This window comes from Dermochelys coriacea, chromosome 22, assembly GCF_009764565.3.
Source record: "Dermochelys coriacea isolate rDerCor1 chromosome 22, rDerCor1.pri.v4, whole genome shotgun sequence".
In the NCBI taxonomy this organism is placed as follows: Eukaryota; Metazoa; Chordata; order Testudines; family Dermochelyidae; genus Dermochelys; species Dermochelys coriacea.
Genome location: NC_050089.1, coordinates 13794956 through 13809717, shown reverse-complemented (window position 1 = coordinate 13809717; position 14762 = coordinate 13794956).

Here is a 14762-nt window from a genome sequence, read left to right as displayed (position 1 = left end):
TTCAAAGGCAGCCTCAAGTTAGACCCCTAAATCAAAGCTACTTGAATCCACTGAGTTGGAATTTGGTGTCTAATTTTTGGCTATTAAATTCTGTAAATTGTTGTCTTTAGTCTCCATACCCTCTTCCCCCCCCCCCCCCCAAAACCTGATAAACTAATAGTGTATCGGCAAACCAATTGTTGGCACATTTGGGTTATTCCTCAAACTGTTTTCAGAATAACGGGTGGGAGTGTATCAAACGCTAGGCTGTATGTGAGCTTCTGAGCTTTCTGCTCTGGTATCTGGGCTTCAGTCATCCGATGAAGTGAGCTGTAGCTCACGAAAGCTTATGCGCTAATAAATTTGTTAGTCTCTAAGGTGCCACAAGTACTCCTTTTCTTTTCATATAAGAGTTGTAACCCCGTTAATGTCAATTAAAGGGTAAATATACATTACATTACATATACCCCCTGTCTGGATTATCTCTGTATCATCATAAAGGCCCCATAAGAAACAGCTCTTGCAGGACATTTGGTATACAAAGATCCCGTAATTATCCTAGTACCTTTGTAGAGTCTCAGACCTCTGGTCTGAATTGGAATCCTATTTCAGTACTTTCAGGAGACATGCAGGGGAAGACTTGAGAACTGGAGGTTTGGGGGATATCTGGCAAATAAGTTGCTGTTGATATAGGTAGGCTGTAAGGACCTGCATTAAACTGCAGAATAGAATAGTTCCTCGTTGAGAGAGACTCCTTTAAAAAAAAAAAAATGCAATTTGCCATGTTGCCAATCAACCTCAAGTTGACTAACCCAGGAGGCCAGTTGCTGAACCAGATACCACAGTTATCAGCATGATCTCAGCAGTGAAAAATTCCTCTTACTTCCGTTAAAGAAAGAAGCTCACTCTCTCTTCTATCTCCGACTGCAACGTCATCCATTAGCCAACTCTTGTGTACGTGAAATTTCACAGAGCGTTGGAAGTTCCTCCTGCTGATGTTGCAACAAGAGCTAGGGAGACATCAAAATCCTCTCCATATACAGAGGACTTGGATGGCTGTCAAGGAATGTTCTGAACCGGTTCTGTAAATCTCTAGTCTGCTGCTTCCCTACCCCATCGCAGCCAGAAAACGAAAGAATATAACCTTTGCAAAACTTAAAAAAAAAAAAAAAAAAAAGAGGAAATAAAATTGCCACAAGTCAGGTGTTTGCACTGAGATTATGGGGTTGAACCAAGCATCACATTAAAGGCCATTTGTTTTCATCCTCCTTAATACTAATAGGACTTCTGACCGAATAGGAACCTCTTTCATGTAACCAAATTATCTGGCTACCACCCACCAAATTTTGTGGCACTGGAGTTGGGAGTGAGAGGGGAAGAGGATGGAAAGTCCTACAGCATGTAATAGAAAATGATCCCTGTGCTATAGGTTTATTGAACAACCTTCTAGAACTGCAAAAAGAAAAGGAGTACTTGTGGCACCGTAGAGACTAACAAATTTATCTGAGCATAAACTTTTGTGAGCTACAGCTACGTCGGTGCACCCGATGAAATGAGCTCTAGCTCACAAAAGCTTATGCTCAAATAAATTTGTTAGTCTCTAAGGTGCCACAACAAATTTATTTGAGCATAAGCTTTTGTGAGCTAGAGCTCATTTCATCGGGTGCACCGACGTAGCTGTAGCTCACAAAAGTTTATGCTCAGATAAATTTGTTAGTCTCTACGGTGCCACAAGTACTCCTTTTCTTTTTGCAAATTCAGACTAAAACGGCTGCTACTCTGAAACCTTCTAGAACTGAATAGATCATTTTATCTCTGCTACAGAATTCTAGGGGGCAGGGAATGTCAAAAGAACCACTAGAATCTAAGAAAATAAAATCTAATTCTGTTCTGTGGGCCCAGATCCTCCAACTGAGCTAGGTTGATTTACACCAGCTGAGGATCTATCTCTGTAGGCTTTTAGAGCAATTTCCCCAGAACCGTCTTAACTTTCTGTTGACCCCTCTTGGTTTCATCCTTATTTATTTCTAGAGTACTTTACAACAGGATCTCTTGCTTCAGTAGAGGGCCACAGTATGGGAAAGTGTGAGACCTCCACATTGGCTCTTTGCACTACTGTGGGACTGAGATCTCAGGGTTGCATGTGACCCCCCAATACAGCACAGACAGCCTTTTCATGTGGCTCCCAAGAGGGGCCACTGAAGGCCCAGCCCTTCACTCCCTCTTGTCCCAAACAGACTTGGTGATTGTACTGGCCTGTATCTCTGCACTGGGAAGAGCTATCCACTTTGTGCTTTACCCCCACTGGGAGGTGAAACCCATGTGGACCTGGACACTGGGACACATGTATGTCCCATGCCATTCCCTCCCACAGTCTCGCACTTCTGCGGCTGCCTGGGTGAGGCATCAACACCATACAACACTTCCCTGTACAAAGGGCTGGGGGGAAGACTTGCTCTTCAAGTCTACAGATGCTTCAGTGAGATGTAAAAGGCCCAGTGCTAAAGTAACTCTTAGCAGCTAGTTCCCCCTTTCAAGCCAGAACGTTGATTAAGATGCTGAGCAGGTAGAAGGAAGTAAACTCCAAATATGTGACCATGTGGAACCTCCCATTCAGGGTGAGTGAACTGGAGTGGGAGGGAAAATCTGCATCTGCCTCATCAAGAAGGTAGTATAAATAGCCTTGCATCTGGTGCTCCTCCGCAGTACAGGTGTGTCCTTAACAGAAGCTGAGAGACTAGCAAAACTGACCATGGCAGCCCTTATCTCCACACTGCAATTGCTCTTCCTCGGGGCTCTGATTTCCCCCGTCTACTTGCTGGATGCTTGTGAACTGATCCAGAATACCACTCATCTTGGCTCTTACAATCTATCTGTGATCCCTGATGACTACAAGGCAGACACAAACTACAGTGGTAAGTTGACTCTCTCTGGATCTAGGAACTTTCCTCCTGCATAGATCTCGCTTTGCCTGGATGCTCTCTTGAGTTTCATGGTGTGTCTGCAATGTGCAAGAATGAGCATGCATTTGAGCGGCTTTTAAGTCAGGTGGGAAACGTAAAAAGAAAGGCAGCAGTAATCATTTGTTTTAATGTCAGTGCCCTCCAGGGCCCCCAGCAGATGTTCTCTCCTTGCCTGCAGCTGGGATTCTTATTTCATATCTGCCAAAACTACGCAGCAAAACTTGGAAACTGGTTGTTTGAAAAGGCATGACATTTGGGTGATTCCCCCCCACACACACACACTATGAGAATTCAGCCTTTCCTGGGGAAATAGAAGAAAGGGCAAAGGTGTGGAGGCCAGGGCTTAAAGGAGGCAAGGGCAGGGATCACAAGGAGTCACAGATCCAGCAAAAATAAATATATTTTAAACTGAGCTGGGTCGCATTGTTTTACCAAACCTGCCCCCCATCCGCCCCATGCCCCCTTTCAGATCATGTAAGCACTGCTGGAGGCTATTTGGGGCCGTTCTGAATACTGGCCCTGAACTCACTTTCACTGCTTTTTATCCACCCTCTGACACAGTGATTAGTAGCCTGATTCTGTTCTTATCATCCAATAGTAAATCTTCCATTGACTTCAAAATGCAAAATGAGTAGGATCAAGTCCCCAGTGCTGAATAAATTGGATTGACAGACATGGTGTATCTCCCTCAGAAGTCAGTGAAACTATCTTTACAGGTTAGGATCTGACACAAAATAGCAGCCACTTTGCAAAGTTAGGGATGGTTCCTTTTTCTTTTTTTTTTTTCATTTCTATACCAAAAATGATTGAACTCGACTGCAGATTAATTTCATTCCAAATGCCACTTACAACCAAACTTGGCTCTAATTAACGTGTGTGTGCACGCGCACACAGTCTGCCAGGTGCCGATAAAATAGATGTTAACTAGCAGCAGTCTGGCTGGTTTTTTTTGAAATGTGGCTCAGGTTAAACTCTCCCTCAGGCTGAGCATTTCCAGAGCATTGCCAAAGGGAGCCTTTCCCATCATCAGGGATTACAATGAGACACACTGGAGCCTGGTTTGCTGGTTACGGAGTAGCTTTCCTTGTACAGTGAGTTGCCCACTGACTAGATGGTCTTTGTAATAAAGATGCTGTAGCTAGGAATACTGGTAAGACTGAGAGAGCTCCAGTCTTTGCCATGAGGTGCAGTCAAACTGTACAAGGTAGCAAGGAGGAATGACAGGGCCTGGTCCTATCAGCTTAGGAGAGAATGGGAGGACTCCGAGCTCCAAAGTCTTGTGCTGCTTAGATATTTAGGCTAAAAGCAGTTGTCCTGCTCCCCTTGTGTGTGAATCTTTTGGACCCATGTGAAGGGAACTCCTGAACTTGGATGAATGGCTATTCCCTCTTTGGAACTTCACATTTCCCTTTGGGGGAGGGGTCCATGAGACACCAAAGGCCTCACCCCATAGATCCACAGCATTCTCTGCTTCTCTCAGATCCCCTGGGGCCTGGTGGGGTTTTGTGGGTGCTGTTTCTCAGCACAGAGAACTTACTTTTTCCTCCTCTGCATTCTCTCTAGTAACCATCAGTGGAGCCACAAACAGCTCAGTTATCCTGCAGGCCCTCAATACCCAGAACTCCCCTGTGGGCCAGTGGGAACAGCCAGTTGTGAACTGCAGCAACAACCTATTAGGGAAGCAAAATATCATCAACACAACCACAGTACAATGGAAATCTCCAACCAATGGGACAGCCTGGGTGGAAATAAGGTAATGCTCTTCCTTACCTGGGAGAGGAGACCGAGGATGGGGAGCAGAGCTACATTCTGCAGGAGGGGTGCATGAAATGGCAGGAGGGGTCTGCTTTCATTAAAAGGTTTTATGGAGCGGGGAAATGCAGCTCAACCACGCTGAAATGCAAATCCAGCAGGTCCCATCATCATTCCATCTTATTTTGATTTAGTTGGGGATTGGTCCTGCTTTGAGCAGGGGGTGGGACTAGATGGCCTCCAGAGGTCCCTTCCAAGCCTGAGATTCTATGATGATATATTAATACAATAAATAATAACCTATGAGTCCTACGCATGCACTAGGACACACACACACACACACACACACACGCCAAAAAGCCCTGCCCCAAAGTCCTTGAGAGTTCAATTGCTGCTATTCACACAGCTTATGCCTTTGCAGGCCCTTCTAACCATGCACCTGTTCCATGACTCCTCTGTTAGAGCTGGAGTTGGAACCAACACCTCTGTGCTCCGAATTATCATTTGGCTGCATTCACCCCCAATGGGTGAAAATCCAGAGTGACTCCACCGAAATAAATGGACTTGTATCAGCCTGGTCTACACTAATATTCACCTTAATAGTGCATCAGTGGGAAATATTTACCAAAGAAAAACAGAAGGCCTATCAGGCTGACTGAGAAAGGAAAGAGTGCAGTGGTTATTTCCAACAATTAGTTCTATATTTAATTGTAATGGTTGGCATCAACAGACGTACAGCTTGCGACAAACATTGGAAAGTCCTAAAAGAAAAGGAGTACTTGTGGCACCTCAGAGACTAACAAATTTATTTGAGCATAAGCTTTCGTGAGCTACAGCTCACTTCATCAGATGATGAGCTGTAGCTCACGAAAGCTTATGCTCAAATAAATTTTAGTCGCTAAGGTGCCACAAGTACTCCTTTTCTTTTTGCAAATACAGATTAACAAAGCTGCTACTCTGAAACCTGTCATTGGAAAGTGCTGTAAAGCAATAAATGGCAGGAGCATTGATGGCAACTAGTGACTAAGGACATGTGTCACAAACAAACTTCCCTATTATCTTTTATCATGTTTGCTCAATAAAAGTAATCTCTTTATGACTTTATTCCTCCTCCTGTTATTTACCTTTATTGTAGCCTACATTATTCTAGGGAACAGAAGGTATTAGTGAGACCAAGCCCTTGATGTCTGTTGTTCCTTTATTTTCCACAGGGTGTTTGTGACTTTTTCCAATGGCTCTACCCTGCTCCAGAAGACAACCCTGAATACAAGTAAATCATCCTAATATGCATGTATCAAATGACAAAGCAGTTGAACGGATTCATTTTATTTATTGTGGCTTTTATGAAATAAGAATCAATTACATCTTTTTTCAAGACAAAAAGAAAAGGAGTACCCGTGACACCTTAGAGACTAACAAATTTATTAGAGCATAAGCTTTCGTGAGCTACAGCTCACTTCATCGGATGCATTCCGATGCATCCGATGAAGTGAGCTGTAGCTCACGAAAGCTTATGCTCTAATAAATTTGTTAGTCTCTAAGGTGCCACGGGTACTCCTTTTTCTTTTTGCGAATACAGACTAACACGGCTGCTACTCTGAAATTTTTCAAGACAAACACCTATTCTCCTCTAATGAAATATAAGGCAAAGACACTAAAGGCAGTTGAAAATTGGCACCTGCATAAAAATGGGGGTCACAAAAATGTCATTGACATCTTGAAAAATGTCAGGTGGCTTTAAAAGATGCAGAGTAGATATAAATAGGAGATCCTCAGCTGGTGTAAATCGGTATCACTCCATTGGCTTCAGTAACAGGCCTGAGCCTCAAATGGCATAAAGGGCATAACTCCCTCAACTTCAGTAAAGTTATGGTGTCTTACACCGCTAGAGGATCATCATTTGTCTGCAGCTTCCTCCTAATGCAGCTGAGCACAGTAAGAACTGATTACAGGAACTAAATGGCACACTACAGACTAATTCCCAGTAAGTCTATCTGGAGGTTTTTCAGGCCATTTCCTTCCTGTAGCAGGAGGATCACTCTGTGTTCAGAGCAAAGCTAATCCTGTTCTTGTTCAATGTGGCTGTCTCATGAAGAGGCATATTTGGTGCCTTGACGGATGGTCACTGACAGCTGCTGCCTGCCGCAGACACACAAAGGGGAGTTCTGATCAGAACAGCACCTTCCAGCCTGATCCAATGGGGCCATTGAATACAGATCCAGTAGGCCCTGCTTGGCACTCAGCCCCAGCTGTCCAACTGGACACCAGGAAATCACATGCCATTGTGGTACCATCCATAAAATGATGAGGGAGGGAGCAGCTGCTGCTCTGTGATATTGGCACAAGGCATGGGATGTGTCCTCCTGCTTAATTTCTCTGCCACACACACGGACAGTGCTGAGATTGTGGCTCCACACACCAAACCAAAGGGACCTCTGCTGTCCTTGATCCCATTTATACTTATTCCATGGAAGGGAGAGATTTCTTCCCCTCCCACTTCCCTGCCCCCAAGGCACCTAAGACAGGATCTTCAAATCCTTTTAATCTGCAATGCTCCACTGAATTCAACAGAGCAATGCGAGTTTACCCCGGGGCAGATCTGACCTCAATTTCTGAGAGATACATGTAGCAACAGGAATTGATGCACCATCTTGCAGTGAGCCCACAGTCCATCCGCTCCACCGATTTCTAATCCTGGTTTGCTTCTACATTTCAGCATCTTCAATCCCACCTGTGTCGACAACAAGGACGCCCACCACCAGTTCCATCTCCACAGTGCAGGCCAGCTCCTTCCTCCTGGCAGCCGTCCACCTGCTGTCAATCTTTGTTACTGGCAAACTGTTCTCCTAGTGGGAAATGTCACCCCAGTCGAGCCAAGCCCTTCCATCTTTGCTTTCTACCTGGATGCAAGGGTGGACAGCTGATCTACTCAGGAAGTCTCTCTTCTACTGTTATATATTTAAGCATGATGACTGCACTTTCTTTTACACCCTACTTGACCAGAGAGCTGACCCCATTGCCAGCAGCAGGAAACACAGGAAGAAATTCTGGCGCATACTTGTCTTGAGAGTTTTCATGAGCTGAAATGTTCTGTAGCAAGTCAGGATTCAATACATTCATAGAGTGTAGAATAGCATCGGGTAGAGTAATATGACAAAAGGTGATTGAACAAGATAACACCCGGGGTTCCTTCCATCCTGATCTCCTATAGTTCATGAAGCAGAGACAGTATGTGCCTTCCACAAGGAGGGCTAAACTGCTTTCCGCATTAGGGCACTGCAGGTTGATAAACGGGCATGGGTAAGGGTCTTCCACAGCTGCTGCTGCATCCCATTTGCTGTGGACACATCCCATTTGCAGTGTCTTTCTGAGCCAGTAGCCCCTGTATGTGACTCATGGACAGTCTACAGGGCCCTGACTGGGGAGGGGCATTGTAATGGACTTGGACTTGCTGAGAATTGTGAAGGGAAGGGCAGACTTACACAGTTTAGACTGATTTAAAGCCTGCATGGGATGCAAATTTAAATTATCATGAAATAAGTAAATACACCCTGTTTTTCAGTCTAGCCTGCGATATAGAGGCAAGTCCTTTCCATAAATCAAGCTAGAACCCTCTACTGGCTGGGCCTTCTCCATGAAGGCCCCCTGACTGGAATTCACTGCCAGTTTCAATCCTTGGCCCAAGATAACCTGTTGTACTTCAGGGCACCCTGCAAGGGAACCCCCCCCCTTGATTTTTCTCTGGGTTTTGGGGCAGGACCCTGAGATGAGGAAGGGTTAGGTCTCTGAAATGAGTAGGAATATTTTTAATAGACAGCAGACGATCTTTACTGCCATGTTGGCTGGGATGTGCCATTGAATTTGTTAATCCATTTTCTTGTTGAGATTTTGGGGGGTTTTTTTTGTATGGACTGTGTTCGTTTAGAAATTGTTAAATGGCCATAGAGAAGTAGATTTTCTTACACAAATCTAAATTAATGAATAAAATACTTCATATTGTGCCTGGGGCTCTTTCTTGGCTTTTCCGTGACCTTTCTTGGAAGAGCTGGGTGACAGAAATGACTCTAAATACTGTGAAATGCTTGGTTTCTGCCTATAGATGAGCACTTAAATGTTACGGTGAAAGACCAAGGTCAAAATCTCCCTTTAGTTGCTCCCTGGTAATCTTGTTCAAGTCAATATGGGGTGAATCCGATGAAGTGAGCTGTAGCTCACGAAAGCTTATGCTCTAATAAATTTGTTAGTCTCTAAGGTGCCACAAGTACTCCTTTTCTTTTTGCGAATACAGACTAACACGGCTGCTACTCTGAAACCTATGGGTGAATTGTTTCCTCCAAAGCATGTGGTGTGTCTCAACTGCAAAATATCTAGTTGCTGGCTGGTTACATCCAGCCATTTTGATACGTGAATGTGCATTGTGGGGAATGGACAGTTCTGTTCAGAAACAATAAGTCATTGCAAGGCATCTGGGGTGCATGCTTCAATATTGCACCAATTCATGTAGGACGCCCAGAGAGGCGGTAACACAATTCCAGTAATCCACCTGCCATTCCCTTCCACCCCAAGATACTGGGATCCAAAACATCACAGTAGTTATATATTCCCTGGGTCAAAGATTTAACTAAACCTCTCACTTCTTAGATTTCAGAGTAGTAGCCGTGTTAGTCTGTATCCGCAAAAAGAAAAGGAGGACTTGTGGCACCTTAGAGACTAACAAATTTATTAGAGCATAAACTTTCGTGAGCTACAGCGAAGTGAGCATGTTCCTGCCTTCTGCATATTGACTCCTCAGTCATCAGGACAGTGGTGTTCTTATGAAAGGTGATACTTTTTTGCTAAAGAAATGTGTGCAACTTTTATAGCCTAAAACAGAATGGGCATGATTCAACCCCACCCCCTGTGATTGTCACCATCCAGCTGGAGAGTGGGTGCTGCTTCTGAAATGCATTTGTTTGTTACTTAAATATATTCCATTGTCTCTTGGCCAGCTCACAACCTAGAAAGGGTTGTTTTGTGATTCCCAGCTACTCATTCTTGATGCTTTTCTCTCTGCTTCAGCACTTCTTCCTCCCAAATAATGTTAGGGGTGGGATAAAAGGATGTCACCTCTCACTGCATCCCTCCCCTGCATAATGTTGAGGCTCTGGATGAAAGGGTCAGAGCTGTTTAAGGGACATGTGAGGCCGGATTAGCCTCTGACTTAATATTTATGGAAGTGGCAGAGAGTCCGTTCCATGGTGAATCTGAACCTTAAGCTCCAGGAATCACCTTTCAGAGACTAGCCTAGGCTGAACTGCAGCATTAAATGCATGTCAGCGGGTGCTAGCAGGCAACTGGCCGCAAGAGAGCAGCATCTCAGGAACCTGAAGTGTGGAGGGCTACCTAGCCAGCTTGTTGCCGTAGTGACAAACCCCAGCCTGGCTTGTGGGATCCATGGGTCTCAGATGCTGGGCTTGAAAGCCAGAGAGTCAGAGAGTCTGTCAGCATGGGGGGAACTGTCAAATGATGGCCTCATTAGGGGAGGAGATGTCCCCCTAAGGCCTTCAGGAGGAACCTCCAGGATCAATCAACTCTGATTTTGGAATCTTCCATCCACTGAACGCTGCCCACTAGTCTTTCCCTGCACCCCTCCCCTCCAGTGACATCAAAACACAAAGGTAAACAGGTGGGGCTATTGTCTTGCATTCCTACTGTGAAGGGTTATTCTGATCTCAAGGTGTGCAGCTGCAAAAAGAGGCCAGAGTCTTTCGCTTTAGTTACTTGCACCTCCAGCGAAGTGTAAATAGAGCTTTCAAGCAAAGGTTCAGGAGTAACTTGATAGCTACATAGTATCTGTCACCTGATATGCTTTCTGCTTGCCAGCTTCACTCCCTTAATTATCTGCTGCTCTTCTCTCTTATCACATTGCACACAGTCACCCTCTGCTCTTTCAGTGATGCTCGTTCTGGGAACTCCTTTCCAGATTACCACTTAGGGATGAAATGCTTGCTTTATAGAACTGATTCCTAGCACCACTGCCCCTTACTTCCTTCCAGTACCACCTCAAGACCCATCTCTGATGCGACACACACCAGAAATCTGTCTCCAACGATGGCCACGGTGTACAGCAGGCAGGGAGGGCTTATTGCAGAGGCTTTAACGATTTGGAACTATTGCATGATCTAATTATAGTTCCCACTATCCTTCCTTGGGTTGGTTACATTCACTTGGTGCTTCTTCTTTCTTATTGCATTTCAGGGCAGGGACCCCCTCTGCCTCTCCATTTGTGCAGCACCTAGAACAGTAGAGCCTCCCTCAGGCACCACTGTATAAATAACTATCTAGACTGCAGGGCTCTCAGGCCAGCTTTCAGATGTCACCTACTGATCTTGACAATGGGCATGTATACATTTCAGGGCTCCTTAGAACCACATTTTCTTGCAGAACGTGCAGATCCAAAGGGGTGCCAGTGCGTTTGCGGTTACCCCAAAGATCCTTCCCAATCAGATGATGTGATTTATCCTAAAATGCCCACTACCAGACTTATGCCGTGCCCTGTAGAGCACCTGGATCTTTCTAGATGTTTATCCTGTGCTTGGGATCTACGCAGTCCATATGCTTATTGATCTAAATTCACACCACCTCTGTATTGCTGATCAAAGCAAGGGATTAGAAATCAGGATTCTTGGGTTCTAGTCCCAGCTATGACATTGATTTGCTGTGTGACCTTGAGCAAGGTGCTTCCTTGATCTGTGCTGCATCTGAAAATTGGGATAATAGTATCTAGATTGCAGAGCTCTTGCGAGGATTAACATATTGTTTGCAAAGTGTTTTGCATTTCAATAGCTCTTTTCATTTGAGCAGGTAAAGCACTGTTGGTTTAAAATGCATCCGTTGAAGTGAGCTGTAGCTCACGAAAGCTTATGCTTAAATAAATTTGTTAGTCTCTAAGGTGCCACAAGTACTCCTTTTCTTTTTGCGAATACAGACTAACACGGCTGCTACTCTGAAACCTGTCACTGTTGGTTTATCATCAAAAGTTGGGGATAGAACTTTGAATATATCTTTCTGGCATTCACGTAAGACTAATTTCCCTTGAGATGAACATTCCCAGGAGCATTAGACATCTCCAGTGCACTCCCCCTTCTTCTCCCTTCACAGTTAGAAAATGACCATTATTCTAGTGCTACATAGTGGAGACAAAAAATAAAAACAAAGGAACATCAGAGCTAATGTTTAATCATACCAGGAACTTTTAACAAGCCTTTTCCCCAAACTCAAAACTTTCTCACCACCCATAGATGAAACCACATGGCCTATTCCAGTAGGAACAGGATATTTTTTCCCAGATTCATAGATACTAAGGTCAGAAGGGACCATTCTGATCATCTAGTCCGACCTCCTGCACAGCGCAGGCCACAGAATCTCACCCACCCACTCCTATGAAAAACCTCACCCATGTCTGAGCTATTGAAGTCCATAAATCATGGTTCAAAGACTTCAAGGAGCAGAGAAGCCTCCCTCAAGTCAACCATGCCCCATGCTACAGAGGAAGGCGAAAAACCGCCAGGGCCTCTCCAATCTGCCCTGGAGGAAAATTCCTTCCCGACCCCAAATATGGCAATCAGCTAAACCCTGAGCATATGGGCAAGATTCACCAGCCAGATACCCAGGAAAGAATTTTCTATAGTAACTCAGATCCCATCCATCTAATATCCTATCTCAGGGGATTTGGCCTATTTACCCTGAATATTTAAAGATCAATTACTTACCAAAATCCCATTATCCCATCATACCATCTCCTCCATAAACTTATCGAGTAGAATCTTAAAGCCAGATAGATCTTTTGCCCCCACTGCTTCCCTTGGAAGGCTATTCCAAAACTTCACTCCTCTGATGGTTAAAAACCTTCGTCTGATTTCAAGTCTAAACTTCCTGGTGGCCAGTTTATACCCATTTGTTCTTGTGTCCACATTGGTGCTGAGCTGAAATAATTCCTCTCCCGCTCCTGTATTTATCCCTCTGATATATTTATAGAGAGCAATCATATCTCCCCTCAACCTTCTTTTAGTTAGGCTAAACAAGCCAAACTCTTTAAGTCTCCTTTCATAAGACAAGTTTTCCATTCCTCGGATCATCCTAGTAGCCCTTCTCTGTACCTGCTCCAGTTTGAATTCATCCTTTTTAAACATGGGAGACCAGAACTGCACACAGTATTCTAGGTGAGGTCTCACCAGTGCCTTGTATAACGGTACTAAAACCTCCTTATCCCTACTGGAAATGCCTCTCCTGATGCATCCCAAAACCGAATTAGCTTTTTTCACAGCCATATCACATTGGCAGCTCATAGTCATCCTATGATCAACCAATACTCCAAGGTCCGTCTCCTCTTCCGTTACTTCTAATTGATGCGTCCCCAACTTATAGCTAAAATTCTTGTTATTAATCCCTAAATGCATAACCTTACACTTCTCACTATTAAATTTCATCCTAAAGGATGAAAATTTCCTAAATTTCATTCCCAGGGATGAGCATGGGATATCCCAGGGATGGGAAATGCTGGCAATGGTTGGTTATTTGATCAAGCTCTGCCTGGCTCATTGTGGGGAGGATGGACTGCTCTGGGATGCTGTCCATTGGGTTCCTAGAGGCCCAGCCAAGTGGTCTCCTCTAAGTAGTTGCATGCTAATTTTTCATCCCACCTCAGCACCTGCCCCATGGGGGAATCTCCTCAGCAGTCCTGCAGGAGGATGTTGTGTATTAATACCAGAAAAGCCTTTTGAGATCTGTAGAGGAAGGTGCTGGAAGAGGGTTGAGGATTAATGTGTTGATTGTTGTTATATTTTTTCTTCTTTCTTCCTTTAGCCTGTGCCCTTAGGTATATAGGGTGGCCAACAATTTCCACCATTTATTTTGGTCTTGTGCTGGTCTGTTCAGACATCTAAGTGTCATGTTCATGGACTTGGCTTCTCTCTCTATTGTTCTATGTAATGTTTCTCTAAGTCACCCTCTTCCCAGTTGGTGTTTGCGTATCACTTGATGTGGAAATCATATTAGTGGCATCCTTAAAGTGTACCTTAAATACATCCCTCATCATCTTCTTACCATGTTTGTTGCTTACGTTGGTTTGCTCTCCTTAGAATTTCTGATGTTGCATTAAACTCTTTCAAAGGGACTGAAGATCTTTCGCAGGCATTTACTCAGGAATGAACTGATCTCCATGACTCTGCTCCGTGAAGGAGGAGAAACATGATGCCAGTGTTAAAAATTCGTATTTTTAACATGCCACTCATGCTACTTTCCCAAACCTTTTCAAGTTTACGAACTTTGGTTTTTGCTTTTGATGTTTGTTGCTTGACATCTATCCTGCTGCCAGCATCATTGCACATCTCACTCCTTAGGTAGGTAAAATGACTTATTACCTTGTTTCTCCATCGATGCTGTTGGTTGCTTTTGGACCACTGAGAGCCACAAATTCTGTCTTCAGCTTGTTGATGAACAAACCAACCAAAGTGGTGACTTTTTCCCCCATTAAGCAATGGCTCAGCAATAAGGATGTTGGCAAACACAAATAGATGCTGATCCCTCTCATTAAGCAATAAATGGCTTTGTCAGAGTCACAAAAAACAGGCACATAATCTTTGTTTATGGCCTTCTCATTAGGGGAAGCACACTCTGCCCTCCTGCACCTTTCACATGATGATGCACAATGAGGTAGAGTTGAGCTCTGACAAGCTGCCAGTGAGCTCAGCTGCCAGAGCCCCTCAATGCTTAGGAGAGATGGGCTGTTCCTTCCATTAGTTCTAGGAGCCTGTTTTATACTGGGATACAGCTAAGAAAAATCACCTCCATTCTCGAGGGGAAATCCTACTGCTTAGCAACTGGGAAATCAAAATTTCGCCAGGGCTGCAGGGTTTAGATGCTGGTGGTGGCTCACAGTTACAGCACCTAGCAGAGCATGGAGGTGATTCTACTCTAGTCTATATAGATTCGTACGGCCCTTGTGGCAGAGTGCAAGCTGCGTTGCTGCGGCATGGAGAATACTGCAAGCTCCTCGTGGACATGCCATATGGGCCACTGTGACCTACA